Source organism: Pelmatolapia mariae, linkage group LG12 (assembly GCF_036321145.2).
Source record: "Pelmatolapia mariae isolate MD_Pm_ZW linkage group LG12, Pm_UMD_F_2, whole genome shotgun sequence".
Classification (NCBI taxonomy): Eukaryota; Metazoa; Chordata; class Actinopteri; order Cichliformes; family Cichlidae; genus Pelmatolapia; species Pelmatolapia mariae.
The window spans coordinates 3363668-3384983 of NC_086237.1; the positions used below are offsets into that span (position 1 = coordinate 3363668).

The window sequence follows — 21316 nt, forward strand, 5'->3', positions numbered from 1 at the left end:
CTTCACAGCCATTAACAGAAAATGCAGCTTGTTGGGGTCTTAAGCTTTTTTCCTATCATTGCAACTTTGAGTGCACACAGATGCCTTTAGTCCCCCAGTGTGACGCTTCGTCATACCCTCCACCCGACCCTCCACCGTAGTAAAGCCAAGAGAGGACGACATGGTGCAGAAGTGTCTTTGATTGCTGTCCCTTTATTTTAGGAATCGACTTTATCTGCTTCAGCCGTTTATCTCGACAGCTGCTCTCCAGAGGTTCAGAGTCCCTACAAAGGAATTTGGTGCAAGACCATCGAATGCACACAAACAGCAGACCCTGCAGGTCTGTCAGGGTCCCTCCTCCTTCTTACAGCTCTGAACAAATAAAAAATTAGACCTTGAGGGCTACAAAATAAAGAATAAGCTCACAGCTGAGTGAATTTGGTGTTTATTACACTGGCATATGCTTTCTGTCTGCCAGGACAGAGAAACTTCAGCTCTGCTCTGATTTATTCCTCCAAGTTTTACTTTTTCGCCTGCAGCCAAAGAGCCAATCAGCTGCTTTAAACACGCCAAAGTGTTGCCAGGCTCTAAACAGTCCGTCTTTTATTGCTCGACGCCTTCAGCTTATTTGAGTTAATAATTTGTTTGCAGTGAGAATAACATTTAGCTGCACCAGTAACTGTTTTTGGATGAAGTACTGAGTGAGTTAAAAAAGGTCATTTTCAGCCTTAAGGAATCCCCGAAACAGCCCGTTTACACCTCTCTGTCTCGCTCGCCGTTCCTTGAGCACCGAACAATAAAGAGGGAAAAGAAAACTTTACTGCAGATGCTGTGGTACGCCATTAATCAGCCTGTTCGCCTCACTGCTGTCCTGAGCACAGATTTAAGAGGTCACCCAGTCTTTGCACTCACTCTGAGCCTTTCTGCTGACAACACTGCCCCCTGCAGGAACAAGATTCAGCTCCAGGTTACTGCTGAAAGTCTCTCAACCACGTTTATAAGAAAATATGAAATATAAAAACCAAAACGCCACAGACCAACACATCAGTCTCTTTCTGAGCACTAAGAGTTAAAGCTGTGAGCTGCTTTTACGAACAACAGAAGACGCCCTCTCCCTGGATCACTGTGTCCACTCTGGTTTTCTGTTTTGGAAGTGGCCCTTTCTCTTTATCCCCACACACACACACACACACACACACACACACACACACACACACACACACACACACACACACACACACACACACACACACACACACACACACACACACACACACACACACACACACACACCGGTCCTCCTCTGTCTGGCCTGCTCTTGACCAAGGACAGGCTGGAGCCGCTTATTTGTTCAGCTCTTGAGTGGAGTCACTAAGGCGGAGTGGAGCTATGGGCCGGTGAACACCGCCCATCACTCGCAGCCGGTGGGGGCACAGAGTTACTTTTAAATTACGTGCTTTGCACAGAGGTTGTTCTCCATCTAATGGAGTTCACATCTATGACTAGAACAACAAACATTTTACTGAACATTTTAACTTTTTTAGAAGCTAAAGTTTCCTGCAGAGCAGTTCGGAGTGAGTTGGAACAGTTTACTTTAAAACTCATCCTTCAGTTCAAACTGGTTTTATTGGGCCAGCATCGTGATTCAGCACACAGATCACTGGGTTTGTTCTCGTGTTACCCAACAGTGAAACCACATGAATGAGCCTTAATTACAAGGCGTGTTATGCACTCACCTTTACTTTGAAACTGGTCGATCACCTTTAATTTAATTCAATAAAACAAAGAGTCAGCCAACCACAATGTAAACTCCAAACATGTGAGTGGTGTAACGAATCAGAACAAAGACAAACGTCAGCCTTCAGGTTTCTCTACAAACAACACTAAAGTTTTCGTACGAGCCGCGTGGAGCGTGGACACCTTTACAGCTCACACGTCTAATCTGCATTTCTGTGTTTGCTCTAAACACGCCACAGCGCTCAGATGCAACCTCCAGAGAGAGGCGGTCACTCCCAGAGCTTTCACTCGTGTTGTCAGCTCGCTCAAAGACGCTTTGTGGGAGAAATTCCAACTTAAGTGCTCCCGTGTTTGCTTTTGTGCCAAGCGAGCCCACTCTGACGACCTTTTGGAGACGGACCAACGAGATCTAGCGCTGCCTCCTGCGCTGCCCTTCTCCTCTGACAGCAGCCGGACAATGAACGACAAGCTAATTAAAGTGATCACAACATGTGGTGGAGCAAAGAAGCCAAGAGACGCCAAAACGAGAGGGTAAAATAAAAACCATGAGCTTCTTTTAAAAAAATAAAGAAAGAAACCCTCCAGGTATTTTTCTGCAGTTTGTGTTACTTGAACAGAAACGATCTCAGGAATATTTTTGGAGGGTGTAATTATTAATAAACTACTTTTCCCTCCTTTTCAGCGAGCTCCAAACACTTGAGCCGGTGGGCCAATTATGGCGTTAATGAGTCCCAATGAGCTGGATCACTGCCAGGGGGAGGCGGAGGAGAGCTGCAGCTGTGGTGGCATTGTAATGTACAGAGATGCAGGTCAGCTTCCTCCCTGACCCACAGTAATAAGAGATATCACTCTGTCACGCAAGCATGTAAGCTAATGAGCTGCAGCTACTACTGAAAGCTGATTTTGCATGTCGATGAGGCCGAGTTCCCACCTCCTCACCACACCTCTTTTTGGATGTTTGCCCCTTTAAAGCCCACCACAGAACCAAGTCAGCCAGAACTACATGCTGTAGAGCATTTTTAGGAGCATTTCAAGTTGCTATATATTAATACAACCGTTATATCCCAAATTTTAATATTATGGACTTAATGCATACATATTAGCTACATAAATTGCAGTAAAGTGCACTAAACTACAAAACAAAATTTAAAAATAGTTTGTTTTTGTTACATATTTCTATTACAGAAATTTAAGAGGTATATCCCTCAAAACTGTAAATGCAAAGCAGTTTCCAACCACGGAACGTGCCCACGCCGATGGGCTTAAAAACAGGAACTGGACCATCTGCATTAAATACAAGTTTAGTTTTTTCCCAGAACTGGAAAAGAACTGAAAGCAAGCACAGACGAGAAGCGCTCACAGGTCCTGTAGGTTCGATGATGCGGCCGGTCATTTTTATTGACACAGTCTAAACTCGTTGGTTTTTCCCCAACATTAAACAGATAAAAATGTCATTTTCTCAGAACCAAGTAAAACCAACAGGTGATGCGTGAGCATCACTTTAGTTAAAGCTCCTTACTGACACTTATAATAATCAAAATATCTTTTTTATATATGTTTTATTCAGTATCACCTTAAAATGAGAAACTGGGTCCATAAACTCAGTCTTTTGTGCACTTCAAGGTGTTGCCCCCTGGTGGCCATTAGAGCAACACAGTTTAAGACATGTTCCTGGTTAAAATGGGGACAAGGACCCGCCCCTGGGGGCTGGAAAGGCTCAGAGGACTGATCCACTGGACTTTCCCACCTTCAAATGTCTTATGGAGTCTGTTTGTTTGTGCAGGGTTTAGGGGGGCTAATACACTCTTTCACAGCGTAAAGTCCATGTTACAAAAATACACAAGCTTCATATTTCCACAGATACGAGGCCTACATGCTCCAGACAACTGCTGCATTATCAGACAAAACTCACAAGTGTAGGTTTAAGGATCATGCAGCATGGAAGAAAAAATAAACTCTTATCGGCACACTTTGAGCTGATGGCCATGCACTGCTGTGTTTACAGATGCAGCTTCTTATTGGTGGAAACCTTAAAGAAACCTGCACAGCTAACACACATTTGTGGAAACTGCTCAGAGTTTCTAAAACGACACTAAGAATGCAGCTGCTTGTTCTTCAGAAAACACATGAAAGAAAGTGTGCAGGCTGTGGAGATAAAAGCAAGACTGGGTTCAGGGTCACGAGCAACAGGCCAACACACCCACACCTACAGCCTGTTATCTTTCACTTATTCTCCCCATCAGTCTGTTTTTACATTCCTTTTTTAAGCCGACCTACATCTCTGAATAAAACTTTGTCTCAAATAAAATGGACCTATTCAACTTTTCCTTTGTACATTTAGGTCATTTTGTGTTCAGGCACAGAAGCCCACCAACCTGCATTTCAATCCTGTTTACGAGGGGCAGCCAATCAGAAGAAACCCTGATGCCCCGTGTAACACAAATAAGGTTTATTTGGATTATTTTGAACTCGGAATCATGCAAAGCTACTCTGAGTTTAGCAATTCCAGTATGTAACTAGAAATTAGCATAACACACCTTAAATAATTACAGTACTTGAACAGCTGTAGTAACATCCCACGCATTGCTTAGAAGCACTGCAGCAACCCTGCTGCACTTCACTGTATCGTCAAAACAGCCACCATAAAGCTGTTACAACCGACGCAGGCTGTGTGTTTATGAGGGTTGCTTTCAGAATCAATCAGGACTCCCTCAAGAGGCAGTTTTTATCTCTGGGGGCTGCAGTCCCAGCTGTCCCACGGCCCAGGTCCCGGGAACAAAAGACACCTGCCAGATTCAGGCTTTCAAGCACAAGGGGAGCATGAAACCGCCTCCACAAGATAAAGTGTTTTCCACTGAACACTCGGCTACTGAAAGCAGCTGGCCGTTCAGTTTGATAGAAATCTCATCGTGACCGAGACGTGAACAGAAAGCAGCGAATCACTGTGCAAACAACAAGCACGCAGGTTTTAACAAGCAACCAAAGTTACAGCCATAAACTCCTGAAAACAAGTGTCCGTTTTCATTTTCCCCTCACAACAAAAACATGTTCAACAAATGCAACGGCCTTACTGTCAGGAAGTATGAAACTTCACAAACACCAGTTATGAAGTAGCATCAGACCTGCTGCTGCTCGTATGTGGATTTTGCCTGTTGATAATCATCTATTGTAACTATGATACCAGGAATCAGCCTTTGGGCAGAAGGTTAGCTGCCCACACATCATGACTTCTCTGCAGTCTCACCTGGGCTCGGACAGAATACGTGGAATTTGTTAACGGTACATGGACTGGTTCTTGTATAGCACTTTTTTACTCTGAGCACTCAAAGCTTTACACAGCTTGTATATCCTCCCATTTGCAGAGGTCACACACCGATGGATGCATCGGAGAGCTACACGGGGTTAGTATCCTGCTCAAGGATACTTGGCATGCAGACTGGGAACAAATCAGCAACCTTCTGGTTAGTAGGCGACCTGCTGCACCTCCACCCAGGGAGTCAGCAACTTCAAGATCATTTAATGGCCTAAAAACTGCCTTCACACTTTTTCTGATATTTCGACAGGATATCGGTCCAGTCTGGACTGGAGAAGCTGGAACGGATACTGGAGACAAAGTGGTGATTTATGGGCTTCTGTCATGTTATTAATGACACTGAGCACCAGCAGCAAGGTGGAGCGCCAACAAAATGTGTGAGGTGGACTGAGGAGGACTAGCTTGACTGCAAATCATATCTCACCATCATCATCATGGTATTAATAAATCCCAGGTTATTAACTGTCTGTTAACCACTCTACAGCTCATACCTGGTCAGAGAGCAGTTCTTGAGTTATTACAGATCCTGTAGTTCAGCTTATAAATAAAATCCTCAATTTAAATGTAATGTAGAATATATTAATGTCCATCTGCTGAGCGTGTCCGCCCCAGCTGGTCCCGACGCTGGCTGCCTTTGTGCGCTCTTAGCTGGCCTCATTGTTTGTCATGGAGAGGTTAATGTGGTGACATCAGTGCTAGGCCTGATTAACTGGCTTTAGCGTCATTTGTCATCGGGGATATCGAGCATGCTATCTCGGGGGCTGGCTGTTATCCCTACTCTGTTACTGGGACGACAAAGCAGCCTAAATACAGCGATTAAGAGTTTATTCTGGCTCCCAACTGAGGGGTCATCTGGAGAAAAGACTCCTCATTTATATGATCACAGCAACGAGAACGTTTAGTAACAAGGAAGGTGATCGAGGCTCCGAAATCCTGCATTTAGTCCTCATTAATTCAGCGTTCCCTCTAAAGCTTTTCACTGACATGAAGCACTCGTGTTTGCCAAGAAGAAAGAAGAACTCAACGATGGACCTGAGAAAAGAAAGAAGACAAGAGAGGAAAGGAGGGAGGGGGCAGGCAGGGAGAGAGGATTAATCCCATTAGCTAAATGATTTGTTCCACTGAGGGAGGGGGAGGAAAGTACGGGGAGAGAAGGGGGGTGTTTTTGGGGGAATGACAGTAATGACGAGGCACTAACCTCTTCCGAAAGGAGTCTCCTCTCTCCCGTTTTCCCTGTTAGCATCAACAGCGCTTCAAGCCATCCACACGCCACTTGACGAACTAATCTGAAAGTCTAATTTGTTCCCAAGAGGGGAAGCAGAAAAGGAACCCCCAAATAAAAGTGGCGGACACGCCAAATTCAAACAAAACCATGACCCACAAAAGATAATGAAAACCTCCCAAACAAGCCTTAAAAAGTCTCATTATCTGCTTTGAGAACAAGTTTACACAATTTAAATTTAACATATACGATTAACAAGAGTAAAGCAGAGCGTTAACATCAGCGCTCCGAAAGAAATCAACGAGCAGGGCCAAAAGGAATCACTGAGAGGTGCAACCTCCAACCCTGACAGCACAGCTCGTTACAGCAAACCTCAGCAGCTTCAGGAAGTCGTTAAACACCAAATGGGTGTCTGGCTCAGCGAGAAGCCGCTCCAGGTGAAAACAGACGAGACGTGGAAGGTGTCGACATCTGCAGAGAACATCATCAGCGATGTTTAACAAACAAAAACCGGTCCGGGAAAATTTATTTTGGCAGCTAGTAAATCAGGCGACACTCGTCAGTCCGCTCATGCACATCTCTAAACATTCATAACATGAATTCGGGGCTAAGACTAAGTTCTGGACATTTAATGCAGATGTAAATTTATCTGCACGGTCGGGCTCGCGTCGGATTCCCAGCCATCGCTGGGTGGAGGAAGTGGGAATAACTGTGGGACTAACTAATAACTTCCGTGTTATCCTTTTCATTATCTTGGCCTTGCCTCGCAGTCACAGGCTATGAAAACAGTAGCATGCCTTCATAGGTATAATGCAACACATTGTATTGTGTTGGCAGTGGAGGGCTGAGGGAGCAAGGAGGGGCGGTCTTCCCAGCGGGAGTCATCCCGGTCAACAATAGCAGCAGCATTCCTCTGGAAACACTGTGGCATTATGGAGGGCCTCTGTTCGCTGGGAGGATCGCCACTTCCACCAAAACAAAGGGATGAACTCATTCTGGGAATTTTTTGTGTCACCTTTAGGAATGACAGAGTAACTTTTGCTGTCCAGCTTTTCCTACTTGTGAAAAGTCATATTTGCTAAACTGACAGCATGTTTTGACAGCAATGAGTCAAATTCCCACACTCGTCAATCCGTCTGGTTCCAAGAATTAATACCCAAATATTTCATCTCAGCTTCAAGCATCCGTTTTGTTTCTGGCTTGCTGAACTTTGTTTATAGAAGAAATTATATTAAATTAAGAGAGCAGGACGTTTACACTGCAAACGTAAACTCAGGTGGTAGATCTGTTTGTCTTATCAGAGATAGAAATGTTGCTGTAAGTACACGATACTGTATGACAGATGTAGGCTTGTGCTGAATCCTCGCTGCAGTGCATTTACACCTGTGCACCGGTGACTCTGCATTACTCTGCAGACTGATGAGTCAATCTGAGCTCTTCAGTAAAAGTTAAACACAGGAAGGAGAGAAGACTTCAGACCTGACAGCCTGTATCACAGATCAACCTCACACTTAGAGATGGGGAATTTTCTCTGAAAACAGGACTACAAACAAACATGCAGCATCCATCTTTAACGTCTGAACTAACGTCTGGTCCTGAACTAAAATGCAAATCTGGTCTGTTTGCTGTTGAAGTAGCCAAAGTAACAGGGAGCTGTTTCCACAGGAGATTATTGTCCTGCTGTGATGAATCTCCTCATAACTCCAGCTGGGTGTCCAACCTTATTCCGTGTTTTAACAGAACAGAGTTCATTATGAATTATAACATAAGCTTCTCTAAAACAGAGGCAGTGCCCAGAAGGTACAGCTCATGAGTAAATATTGACTCGAATGTTGGCCTGTGCTCTTCTATTATTTCAGCTTCACTGGAGGGCAAGAACAATGTCGGAGCAGTCCGGTGGCAGATGTCACTGAATATGCAAAAGACAGGAAGGAAGAGCAGTTGCATCGACCAGTAAAAGCAGATAAAACTGATACTGGTGAAAATCTGTGGCCAAAGCCTGACAGGAAACATGAAGCTCGGCCCGTTTTTGTTTAAAATGAGCTCAGTGGAAAAGTGATCCCGCCACGCTGCAACTCTAAAGTGGCACTATTAAATAAATCCATTAAGCAGAGCTGTCATTATCAGACCATTAAGCTGAGACACCACAAACACACTCTGCGACCGCTTCAAGAACCAAACTCGAAGCAAACAGACCTGCAAAAATAAAACTGGACAAACAAATTGATAAATTTGGAGGATTAACATTAACTAATTGGTGTTAATTAAAGTCTACTCCATTCATCTATCCGATTCCTGTGACAGCAGGTTGCATCTGAAGCATCCCATGACATTCCCAAGCCAGATGACCCTCTATACAACCCCGAGAACTCCAGTGGGTTCTGGCTGTCATCTCTGTTGAGTATTCCCACAAAAACCTCCAAGAGAAGCATCCAAGAACCACCTCAGCTGACTCCTTCAGTCATCTGCGCTCTTCACCCCAGCTCCAACGCTGGACCGAGCCACCCAACACAAGATTTTAACTACTTGGATTCTTGACGTTACTTTTTCAGTCATTTGCAGATCTCATGTCCAGAGTTGGTAAATTTACAATTCCCCCTTATAAACTGCCACTGCATTATCCTGGAGGGATGTGTTGGCATGGACAGAGGCTCCTGGCAGGGTCTCCCAGTACACACAAATCCTAAAGGAGGGACCAGACTAAAAGCATGTATTTACAAACTACAACGTGGGAAATGATATTCAAACTGTGCTGGATAACTTGTATGGAAGTAAAATCCAGGGCCTGTAGAGCCAGCGCAGGGAGGGCAGCTTGCAGGCATGTGTCTGGTGCTCAGGCTTGAATTCACTGGGCTTGGCCATGCATAGCCAGAACAACGAGGATCCTCTACCCCGAGGGCTGACCGCTCCCAGGAACAGCCATTATGGTCAGGACTATTGTGGGTCGGGCAGCAGGCCTGTGTGTGTGACCCTCAGCACTGCACTGGGGTCTGGATGTGTTTAAAGAACAACAAAACCAAGGTAATCGTACAGAATATGGGAGAAAACAAAACAATAAGTCAGATCGTCCCAATCTTCACGTGCTAACCACCGAGCTCCTGTTGCTAACACGCGCCAGCTAGCTGTTTAAAAAGTGCAGTAAAAGACACAAACTGTCCATAACAATTAAAAAATAAAACAAAGTGATTTCAGAGCAGCAACAGAAAAATGTTCTCCATTTCCTTCATCACAACATCAGCACTGCCATCAGCCAGCGCGCTGAAACAATATGCTCTCTGCTTTGAATAAGCAAAGCAGCTCGACCTGACTGTGGGCGTGGCTCACTGGCACGTGACATCTTACGAGCCCCCCCCATCCAGGACTAATGGTTACTGTGCATGACTACCAAAATACAATATTTACAGTATGATAAGACAGATGTTCACGACTGCAGTCATACAGCTTTTGAATACGAGCTTACGGTTACTTCTCCCAACAAAGACGATGTTAATCGAGCGCGACCATTTTAAACAATGACAAGATCAGAGATTTATGCACAACATAACCCAATTACTGCTTTGCTAAAACCTTAAATCAACAAAGCCGCGTCCTGATGGGTAATTTTCCTTTCCCACAGCGTTACCGTCTGAGCCGTGTGATTAGAACAAATAAAACTAATTACACAACGCGCAGCATCCAACGTCAGTGAGAATTACTTCTGTTTATTCAGACAACAAGCCCATCACTGGGTTTCAAACATGTGGATAATGTTCTTCATTAAGGACATCTATGAGTTAGTTCCATCTAAACGATCTGTGGCACCACACACACACACACACACACACACTTAAAAATCTCAGGTACTTGTGAGCCTGAGGATGCAGGTGTGCAGCAGCAGGTGTGCAGCAGTCTGTAGATTGATGAGTAAAGCTTGTGCATGTCTGTGCCTGCCTAACAGATGATTGGTTTTATAAACCATTTTGAGAAAATTAAAGAATTAAAAGGAGCTGAAATTTTACATCTTTCCTAATAAGAACTGAATCTTTGGAGTTTTGTCAGTCGAATCTGAGATGATCAAGTAGGAGGTTTCTGACGGACCTGTATCCACTCATCTTCACACGTCATACATCCTTAAGCCCTGCAGCAAAGCTGCTGCAGTGTGGATTTGAAGTATGCAGGAGGACCTTTAATGCTCTCCACTCACAGGAGAACGAGGACTGGTATCGCCATGGTGATGTGCCCATCACTTTGTGGAAGCTGAAACCTGAGAGGATGCCAGGCCATTAGCAAGCCTCCGTCACCCCACCACAGCGATGAGGACTGAAGTCACACAGCCAAACACTGTAAACCGGTCGCTATAGTAACACCATTTCAAAGTTCATCACTATCAAATTTATCATCGATAGTCGTCCCCACTTCAAAGCTTAGGTGTGGAAGTGCAGCCTCGTATGAAAACATGCCCATGTGGTGTGCTGACAGGAACTTGCATTAACCAGCCCAGATAAGATCAACGGTGCCAGCAGGGAGTCGATCTCCACTGTAAACAAAGCCCAGCTGACCGCAACAGGAAATGGTTTACTGCTGAAGTTTAACAGTTTACAGAGAAACGCCCGACCTCCTTCAGGACGGTGTTTATACACCAAATCAGAGGCACGTAACCACAGACGGCTTTTATGAAAGCCGTCTGGCTGGAGAGGTGTTTCTATATTCACGGAGCATCGTCACCTGCCTGTGGAAAGTTCCTGAAACTGATGCAACGACCTCTACGACAATTTGTTACCACAGCTTGAAAGAGTTTACTGTACCGGACCGAAGGTGCTCCTCGCACTTACGCGCTTCGCTGTCGATTTGCAGGTTTGCACAAATGGCTCAAGGTTCTTTATTTGTCACATGCATAGTTATACAAGTATAACACACAGTGAAATGGCTGCCATCTGTGTTACAAACTGCCACAATTTGTGACACTGCAAAAAAATTCCCAAGTGTCCGGCTGATTACTTCCACAAGGATGTAAAGCATACAAAGAGTTTCCTGCCTGGGTCAGCAGCTTGCAATTACAGTAGATCTGATAAAGTGACCTGATACAGGCCAAGAGGACAGCTGCTGTGCAGGGTCTGTGTGGGGGAGCCATAACCCACATCTTTGCTTGTTCTTAAACTACATGAAGCTCCACAGACTGTCGGCCGTGCTCTACACATCACATCTAAATGAGGCATAAATGAATGCTACAGTTTCCCTCCATACTCAGTTGCAGCAGGTACAGGCTGCGTCTTTCACTTTCTCACCTGTACTCTTTTTAATGCTTTTCTGCATTTGGTACTCAAGTACTCGTTGCCAAGTTTAGGCAAGACAGACGTGGCAGAGAGGTAACCAGCTCTCTCCTCATGAAGGATTTTTCCAGAGAAACCAGGAGGATTAAACGTTGAGGATTTTGGCCTACAGCTAAACAGATGCATTGCTGGTGTACAGTCGTTTTTAATTATCAAACTAAGCATAATGGGGTAGTAGAGAAACCTTGCCACTGCATACTACAGCCCAGTCTGCAGCACATGTAGCTGACTACACCTCACAGTTGAGCAGATGGTGGTGCAAAGTCACACAGTGCCTTCAGGTAAGCATGTGTGAAGTCCATTACCCTTCATTTACTGATGTAATCAGATTTATTACTTCTGTATTGGCCCTAAAAACAACTCGAGCACTGTTCAGGCTTTAATGTGGACTCAGATGTAACTCTTATCACACAATTTCAGTGACTCTGGTCATCCTGAATCAACACTCTGTAGGAAATAAAGTCCTCGTGGCTGTTCTTTAACCGCCTTCATCCATTCATCTCATCTCTTGTCTACAACCTCTTCTTGTGGTGAGGCCACAATGCAACTGTAGTGCATCTCTCAGTTCAAAAACATGCTAAAAACCACAAGGTCACATGACTGAACACAGCATCACTCTGCAAGTGATCAGGAGGAGGTTGGTTTTGAAAGCACCCTAGAAAAGCAATGATGCCAAAACTTTCATTTTCAGACAGCTGCAGAGCCCCGAGAGTCGGAACGGGAATGTGCAGAGTGGCAGCTGTAGACACAACAGACAAACCACCGCCCCCCCTCGCCCAGCAAACCCTGGCTGTACCTTTGAACCGGTTCACACTAACAAGCAGATAAAGTGAATGACTTGTACTTTGCAGCATTTAACTTCACGTGCTCTCTGCAATCAGAGCAACAACAGCAGCGTTTAACGCAGGTTTATCTCCCGAGCAGCTGCAGTAACACCGTCACACAGCGGCGGCATCTCCGCACACTCAGACTTCACTGCGTTCCTCCTGGATAATCGCTCGAAAGAACAAACAGTGAGTTTGTTTACACGCACATCAGCATCCAAGTTCTGGTCAGATAATGGTAATGGCATGTGACATGAGAAATGTGTAAGAACACAATCCAGGTCTCTGATCATCTGAGCAGTTTATGTGCACCAACATCTGAGTTTAAATCTGAACTCAAACCCAGGTTACAAGCTCACCTGACTTTCCAAACCAGGGATCAGATGCTTACATCAACAACACACCCAACACCCAAACTGTAACTACGACCATGACTCAAGTTTCCTGTTCCCCCACATCTCCTGATAAAATAACATTCACTGGTCCCAGTCACCATGCAAACTTTAAAACCTGCACCAGCAAGTTTTAGAAACTAAATGCAACTAAAAAAAACAAAACAATAATAATACTACAACAGCTGTATTGGTAACTGCTGCACCTTTTTTTACTCACTCACCTTCCTCAGTTAGAAACTTCAGAGTTTTCCTGTAAAAGCATTTCACAGAGCTGCAGCTGGCACAGAGCAGCCAGCACTACCAGAGAGAAACGAGGGATTACAGCAGAGACGTCACCCGGCACTGTCTCACACGGCAGAGCCAATCGCAGCCCGGCCACGCAAACGCTGAACACACACACAGAGTAATCTGACAATAGCAGCCAGTGAGGGAGGCTGTAATATGAGCAGCACGGTGACCAGTGGGCCGAGGCTCTCGGCCGTAAACAGCGGCATCCCTGACAGGGAACAAACTCAACAGCCCTTTCTGAGCTGCAGAGGATGATGGGAGATTCAGACCGAGGGCTGTCAAGCAAAAAAAGCTGCACAAGGCAAAACTCTCATATAATGAGCACTAAGGTGTATTTCTAAAGTGCTTTACTGTATACTACTGTTCTCACAAAAATGGGCACTAAAAGCAGAGCTGAAGTCAACATCTCCATCACACACTTACCTCAAAAACAAAACAATGAACCAAGAATTAAGACATTTGTATTAAATTCATACTAAGATGTGTATGTAAACACAATGTGTCCTGCGCACAGCTGGCTGGATCTCTAATCAGCAGGTCAGGTTCTGGCTAACGTGAAGCGTCGGCAGACCCCCGCACTGTGGAATGCTTCAACTTGACAAGCAGAGTCTGTGCATGCCTGCATAGCTGAGGGATTATCACAGTATCAACTGAGCCCTGAATCCCCTTTGCACCTGCCTTGTCCTGCTTAATGCACAAGAAACGTGTGGGATTTCTCGCTCCCTCCTCTCTGAGACTGCTCACCTTTCATTCATCAGCAGCTCTGAAAGGATAATGACAGGCTGTGGGTGAGCCGTTTTTAAGAAGCGACACTTCCCCCTGATGTGCAGAGCAAAGGATGTTTGGTTCAGAGGAGTCGAATGTGCCGCTGCTCCCCGTCTGCAGCTCCAGAGTTTTGTGGTTGGAACAAGAAGACGGGTTAATAGCTCGTCTCGTGTGTTGGACGCCTTCGTTTCTGATCTATATGCACCACAAAAGGGAGTCAACTCCCAGCACCTGATGCACCATACAAAAGTTCTTACTTTCAGTTTTAATAAAGTTTCCTCAAAGAATTATGAAATATGCTGTAGAAAACGGCTTCTGTGAATACGAGGAGAGAAGTTAGCAACAGTCCTTCACCAGCACATGAACCAGTTCTCCACCTGCTGCAGGTGCTCATGCTACACCTGTAAGCCACGACGGTGCAGGTCAGGGAGCAGTTTGCTAAGGTCAGGAACAGCTGAACTTTCAGAGCTTTTCTGGGAATTATCTGCTCGGAAAACTGACGGCATGGCTTCATGGACAGATGATGTTATTTAAGAAAAAAGGCTTAAATAAGTCACCACATGTGGTGAATAAAAGCACCTCGACCACCTGAACGACTCTATATTAAAGTCTTAGTGATGTTAATGATTCTGTTGGTTTCATCATTCAGATTTTGATTTTATGACCATTTACCTGCATTTTTATTTGCAAGTATTTGTTCTGCTCCAATTTATATAAAATCACTAATATTCACATTTTCACTTTGATAAGAGAAAAACTGCACAAATTAATAAATGCCACCCAATTAGTTTATGTTTAAAAAAAAGTTTTGTTATTTTTCTTAACACAAAAAATACCCTCCAGTTATTTCTATAATCCACAGATCTCCTTAAACATTTTGAGTTTTTAATACCGACAGGTCCAAATGAAATCAAAGTCACATTTATTTCTATCCAAGAAGGTTAACAGAGTAATTCTGATCTGAAACATCCACAAACAGGTGCGTGCCTGGAGTAATAAACATTTATACATGCCCTGAAATATTTGTTGTGTGACTCGAGAACAGAAACTTGTTTACTAAAAATGAGCAAGCTGAAAACTGATTTCCCAGAATGCCACACTGGATCAGTGTGTGAGGCGTCAGCTCTACACTGGAAGAATAACTTCCTTCCCCTGTAAGGGTTGGTGTGTAATGGTGTTCTCGCTTTAGCCTCAAGTTCTACACACCATCACTCCTCCCATCAAAGTGAAAATTAAAAACAATCATTTATTGCAAGTCTCGTCAGGCAGAGTGCGTTTCCACGAGGGCGTCTTCCTGGCACATCATTGATTCAAAAGGTCCCATTAGCACTGTAAAGATCGAGTTTTTCACAGCCAACACGGGCGAGGCTGACACCAACACCGTCACATATCTGCTGCTGTCCCAACAGCTCAGGTGGTTTAAAGAAACGAGGCCAGTGAGGAGCTGAAGCTGCTCCAGAGAAACAAAAACGTCTCATTTAAACTCTTAATTTCATAATGTCAGAGGTCAATGATCCCTTATTGATCGTCTGTGATACGAAGAGCATGTGACGACTGTGAGGGAGCGTGAAAGAAAGAACGGGATTAACATACCAGGAAACAAAACATCTTTGTGAAACGCACTCCGAGGTTTAGGCAGGGTTAATCCCAGCCACAGAGAGCAAAAACCTTCACTCCTTCATGTTCGCCGCAACAATCTTCTACCCAACGAGAATCTCGCAAGTTGAAGCATGCAGAAATGAATCATCAGCAGGCGGAACGACAGGGATAAAACACTATCCGGGGCTCTTTGGCGGACCGCTGACATTCATCGTGATAGTTCATGTGTCCGCTTGTTCTTATGTAACTTGTCAGTGAAATTCAAAGTCACAACAACTTCACCTGGTTTGTTTCATAATCTCTGCAGGTAGAAGCGACCGGGCTCATGTTTACCGTCGGCCTCGTTAGCAATCCTAACTAAGATTCATGTTGAGAGGCAGACAACCCCCTCACTCAGCCTTTGTTAGCCAGCTCGCTCTGAGGCAGGCTCTTTGAAGCAGGATTTGGGCCTCAGCAAGTTAACCTTAGATTTAATCCTGGGTTTTCTGTGTGATGAAGGAGATTCACTTGTTACTGCAGTATCTCACCGTGACATGCTTCAGCCCTGCCACAGAGCGGCTCATCTTCAAGACGAGAGATCAACAGATACACAAAGGTTATGTTCCACACTGCAGCTGCCTGGTCCCGACTGTTGCATTAATATTAATGCGCCAATTCTTTAACTACAAAAATAAACACCCAAAATGTTGGCTGTGCAGAATAACTCCAGCTGCATGTCATCCATGCAAAACTACAACCAAACAATTAAGCATCTAATGCGTTAATCCCCAGATACCAAACATCTGTAGAAGAAACAAATAATCTCACCTCTGCTTTAAGTATCAGTCCAACACATCTCAGCCTCCTCTACAATCTGTGCCAACACACACAAATGTCTCCCAATCCATCTCAGGCCACTCTGACTCCATTAAGCTGCTAAATCCACAAAAACTGATTTAAAAAGGAATTTCGTGCAGTCCTGCCAGAGCTTTGATCACCGCGGTAATAACTTCCTTGCAAATTTGCAAACAGCGTGGTGCCGACTTGGCAGCTGCTCCGAGCTGCTGGAAATCTGTTAGGATTCCCTGAAGCTCGCCTTTACTTACAATCAGCTATGCAAGCCTTTTCATTTCAGCCTGTCCACTGGTGTTTTTAAAATGTTTTATTTACATCCAAAACTCGTGCACTGTGACCGCTCAGTGGAGGTGCAGCACCAGTTTCATACCAGCCGATGCTTCAGAATAACTGCAACAAGTGCCCAGAGTACTGCAGGACGGCAGCTTCACAGCAACTTGAAGCTCTTTTGCTCATCTCCAGTGTTCCACGACTCTGACTTATTCTTACTAAAGGCAATAATAACTCTTTGCCTTAACACTATGCAGACCAGCTGGGCTTCAGCGTCAGTCACCAACCAGAAACTCAATTTTGAGCCAGTAATGATCCCAGTTTATTGGTAAAGGTGGTTAGAAACCAGACAATTTCATTGTTTAGAAATTAAAAAGCTAAGTGCCAGATCACAAATAGCTCACTGCAGAATGGTTGAGATTCAGAGAAGCTAATTTCCAGAGTAAGCAGTGTCACCTTCATTATGTCCTTAAATAAAGCTGTGAGTCATTATAGAGGCTTCATGGTGCGTTCAGTGGCTCTGTACAGTCGTCTCTCGTTCAGAATTAAACTTTTTTGATACAAAAAAAGTTCCCAGCCCATGTTTTAGAGGGACAACAAGCTCATCTGGACAGAGATGTAATTAAATTGTAATTTAAAGATCAGTATGGACACCACCTCAGACCTCCAGGTTCATGCTTAGTAAATGGCCTGTATTTGTATAGCGCTTTACTTAGTCCAGGGGTGGGCAATTCCAGGCCCCGAGGGCCGGTGTCCTGCAGGTTTTAGATCTCACCTTGGGTCAACACACCTGAATCACATGATTAGTTCGTTACCAGGCCTCTGGAGAACTTCAGGACATGTTGAGGAGCTAATTTAGCCATTTAAATCAGCTGTGTTGGTTCAAGGACACATCTAAAACCTGCAGGGACACCGGCCCTCGAGGCCTGGAGTTGCCCACCCCTGACTTAGTCCCTAAGGACCCCAAAGCGCTTTACACTACATTCAGTCATCCACACATTCACACACTGGTGACGGCAAGCTACATTGTAGCCACAGCTGCCCTGGGGTGCACTGACAGAGGCGAGGCTGCCGGACACTGGCATCACCGGGCCCTCTGACCACCACCAGTAGGCAACGGGTGAAGTGTCTTGCCCAAGGACACAACGACCGAGACTGTCGGAGCCGGGGCTCGAAGCGGCAACCTTCCAGTTACAAGACGGACTACCAATTCTTGCCACAAACTGCCAACACATAAGTGGCTACTTATGTGTGAAATGGGGGCGATCGTGGCTCAAGAGTTGGTAGTTCGTCTTGTAATCGGAAGGTTGCCGCTTCGAGCCCCGGCTCTGACAGTCTCGGCCGTTGTGTCCTTTCACATTTCACACATAAGTGGATACAAATGTGTGAAATGTCTTATCTAAGATCTCCCTGAACACATCTATCTCCTCTCAAATGCATCTTGGGCTGTTCTTGTTTTTGCAGGAGGGGGCTCTTATGGTTTGAGTGGAAGATCCGCTTAAACTAAAGTACATTTGATCTTGTAATAACAGGGCAGACCCCGAGGCTCATGTAGGTCCTCATCCCACACGTTAAAGCTGAGCAGCTGTAATGACTCCCTTCACCTCCAGTCCAGCCAGTAAGAGTGGTTTCTTCAGGGTTACCCAGCAGTGAAGCTTCACACAGAAAGCATTGAGCACAGATGTGCACGCACGCAAAAACTAACATTTTCAAGTGAACCCAGGCAGAGCAGCTTTATTTTTAGAACCAAAAACGTGCAAGAGAAGCACAAACAAGACAAGTATGCACAGATGTTCAACCAAAACTAAAATTATAACTCAGCAACCCCCTCGAGATAAAATTACAGAGAAAACACCACGGCAAGGACGCCACAAAAAAACTGAACACCCACAGGAGAAGCGAGGCCAGTCGTGACGTGCAAGCTGCTCACACAGAGCTGTGGAGTGGAAGTCATTTCCTCTAAACAAACACAGGAGGGGTGGGAGTCGTAATCACAGGCGGGGGAGGCGACACGTCTGAGCGGATGAGGCCCGGCTTTGATCCTGCGGATGTGAGGGTCGTCTCAGTCAGGCGTCATTTCACAGACCTCCACCGTATGTCCACGATACCGAGTGACCCGCCTGATGATGTGGACCTGGAGCGCGGCTAAGCCTGAGGTACCAACTGACGCCGGGCTGCACCGCCGCCAGATCTGCTTTAATGTGTTTGTAAGAGAGCGAGCCAGTCACAACCTACTGAGATATTAGCAGCCTCTGGGTCAGCTGGTCAGCAGACGGGCTCTCACGCTGCCAAATTCTCACTGGCAGTGCAACCGCAGTGTTTCCTTCACAAGGAGGACAGCATTAGAAATCAATAAGCTTCCAGAAATATCATTTTTATCTCATCTTCAGTTTATTCTTATGAAAATATGAAACTATAACAAGCTCCCTGCAGTGAAGTAAAGAACACCTGAGCTGTTAGAGACACTGATATGACCCTTTAACCACCTTAAGCTTAGTGAATGACTCGCTAACCTTCAAACCCCATTAAAGCTGTTAATCAGTGCTACAAACAGCAAAGCAGCAGCTTTGAGAAACGACTTTGCAGAAAGTGAGATGCTTTCTGCAAAGCCACAAAATGCGAGGCATTCGGGGCCCTGAAGGAATGCTTTGTGTGGCCTCCTGGATGAAATCTGCACTTCTTATCCAAGCGTAGAAAAATGGATCTTGAGATATGCAACAAGTGCCACAGTGGAAGCTTAAAATTTCATTAAAAACAGCTTCACAATGCTCATATTCTTCCTCTTCACATATCAATTGCTTCATCTGTACTGAAGAGTGGACAGGCCTGTGAGCCGGGAGAGGATGAGGAGCCCTCTGTTTGACCCCAGCTCTTCACAGCACAATGGGGACTACCATCCAGGTCTGAGCCGCCCCCCCCCGCCCCGCATGAAAACAGGTATCTAAGAAGGAAAAGTGTCCAACACTAGTTTCATTCAGCAGCATTTCGGGATTGATGAGTGACCTTTAGAGCTCCACGGAGACTCTTTTGTTAAGAGCTCATCACGCACTGCGCTACGAGGACGCGGCTGTGGAAACAGTGCCACGAAAGACATTTCTGCGTTTTTGCGCTTGAGCTAAAGGTGTCCGCGAGCCTGCGGTGACACCTGACTTACACTGAATCCAAGCGAAGGCGGCTCACTGTGGATTTAATCGCGAGTTTAATGAAACTGGTCTCGAGGGGCGAATCCCCCTGAAAACCTCCGCCGTCCCACGCCTCCGGTTCCCCGCTCTTGGAGCTCAAAGTTCAGCCTTATAACACCTGCGCAGCGCAGACGGAAGTGGGGAAAAAACAGCGCCAGATTACCTGAAGGACTCCCAAACACCAGCTGACTTTAAATATAATCCAGCTTAACCAGCAGCGCTTCATGGGATTGTCTGGTCTGCTCGCTGCGGGACCACCTGGCCGACAACACGCACCGAAGACACGCTCAACTTACGTAATTAATTAAGCAGAGGGCTCGTGCACGCTTACACGCGCACACAGAGACACCTGGGAGAACTGAAACACTTAAAAACACACTTTGTGTCAGCAAAAGCGACTTTAACTTACCCCACGCTAATGCTTCCCGGGCTCCTTTGGAGGTGCAGCTCCTTTCCTCGGACTCCTTTCTGTGCTCGAGATCGGAGTCTCGGAGGGTAAAAGCTGGGTAATGCGTTAACTTTGCGCAAAAGTGTGCAAAGCTCCAGTCTGTGCCCGCCGCACACGGCACGTCCCCTCTGCGCCAGCAGCAGCAGCCTCTTTGTACTTGTCCGCTCGTGCCAGAGCTCCAAGTTAACCCGCGGTCATGCGCAGTCGGTGCCCTCCCAGAAGCCCAGTCTGAGCTGATGTGAAGGTCAGTTAGAGGCACAGGTGTTGCTTTACCTGCGCGCAGGGCTCGGCCTACTTACACTAGCTGAGTCACGAAGAGCAAACAGCGCGCTCCGGACTCACCTTCTGCTTTAAAACTCAGGTAAACGTGTAGGTTAATGCAGTTAGCACACCGTTTGCTAACCAGTGTCTACACGTTGTGTCGTAAAACTGTGACCACACAGGGGGAAAAAGACATGTACGTTACAAAGTTAAATGACGCAAAAAAATATACATTTCATAGTTTTAACTTATTATAACTAACGAAGATGTTTCTCTTCCGCGATACAATATAGTGCTCGGGACGATAGATGGAAGCGGTTGCAGTTGGCGCATTAATATCAAGTGTTCTTAATTGTTCTGTGTCAGATAATCTTATTGGGGCTCATTTTTTACGGTCTTTAAAATACTTACACTTTTAAATGAACCTAAATATTTAACGCAGACACACGAATACCTACATGTACATAAACATGATCATTATTTCAAAGATAAATGATGATAACAAGTTACAGAAACGCATCCTCACTGCTGTGGACAGAGCCGGCGTCCCGCCGGAGGCTGCGTTTGTCCGACAGCGCCATCTTGTGACCAGTGGCGTTAACAGCGCGAGGCAAAGAGAAGCCAAACTCCCTGAATCTAATGTGGTCTGTGGAATAAACACGCAGCACTGACAGCTGACTGTTTACCTTCATTGCACATTTAAAGCCAACGACTTTATTTTGTTTTCATTAGAGAAAATAAATGTATTTAGACCTGATATAGATCTACTATTTGAACGGCTACTGTTGGCACGTCTTTGTGCGCAAAATAGTTCCTACAGCCTGATAACATAAACCACAGTTTACAAATGAGTGAGTACACGGACGTGTGTCTACACACAGAGCAATTTG

General features: G+C 45.4%; 1 protein-coding gene across 2 annotated transcripts in view; it reads right to left on the minus strand.

Annotated features, from left to right (window-relative positions):
* Window positions 1-20313, minus strand: part of kank1a (KN motif and ankyrin repeat domains 1a) — a 53306-nt gene extending 32993 nt beyond the window's left edge. The window contains exon 1 of one of the 2 annotated variants that reach the window (XM_063489339.1): window positions 20127-20313. The gene's annotated coding sequence lies outside the window, so the exon portion shown is untranslated. Of the gene's footprint in view, window positions 1-13000; window positions 13086-20126 lie in introns of those variants that run through there. The other variant, XM_063489340.1, reaches the window with a different exon arrangement.
* Between the last annotated feature and the right edge of the window lie 1003 nt (window positions 20314-21316).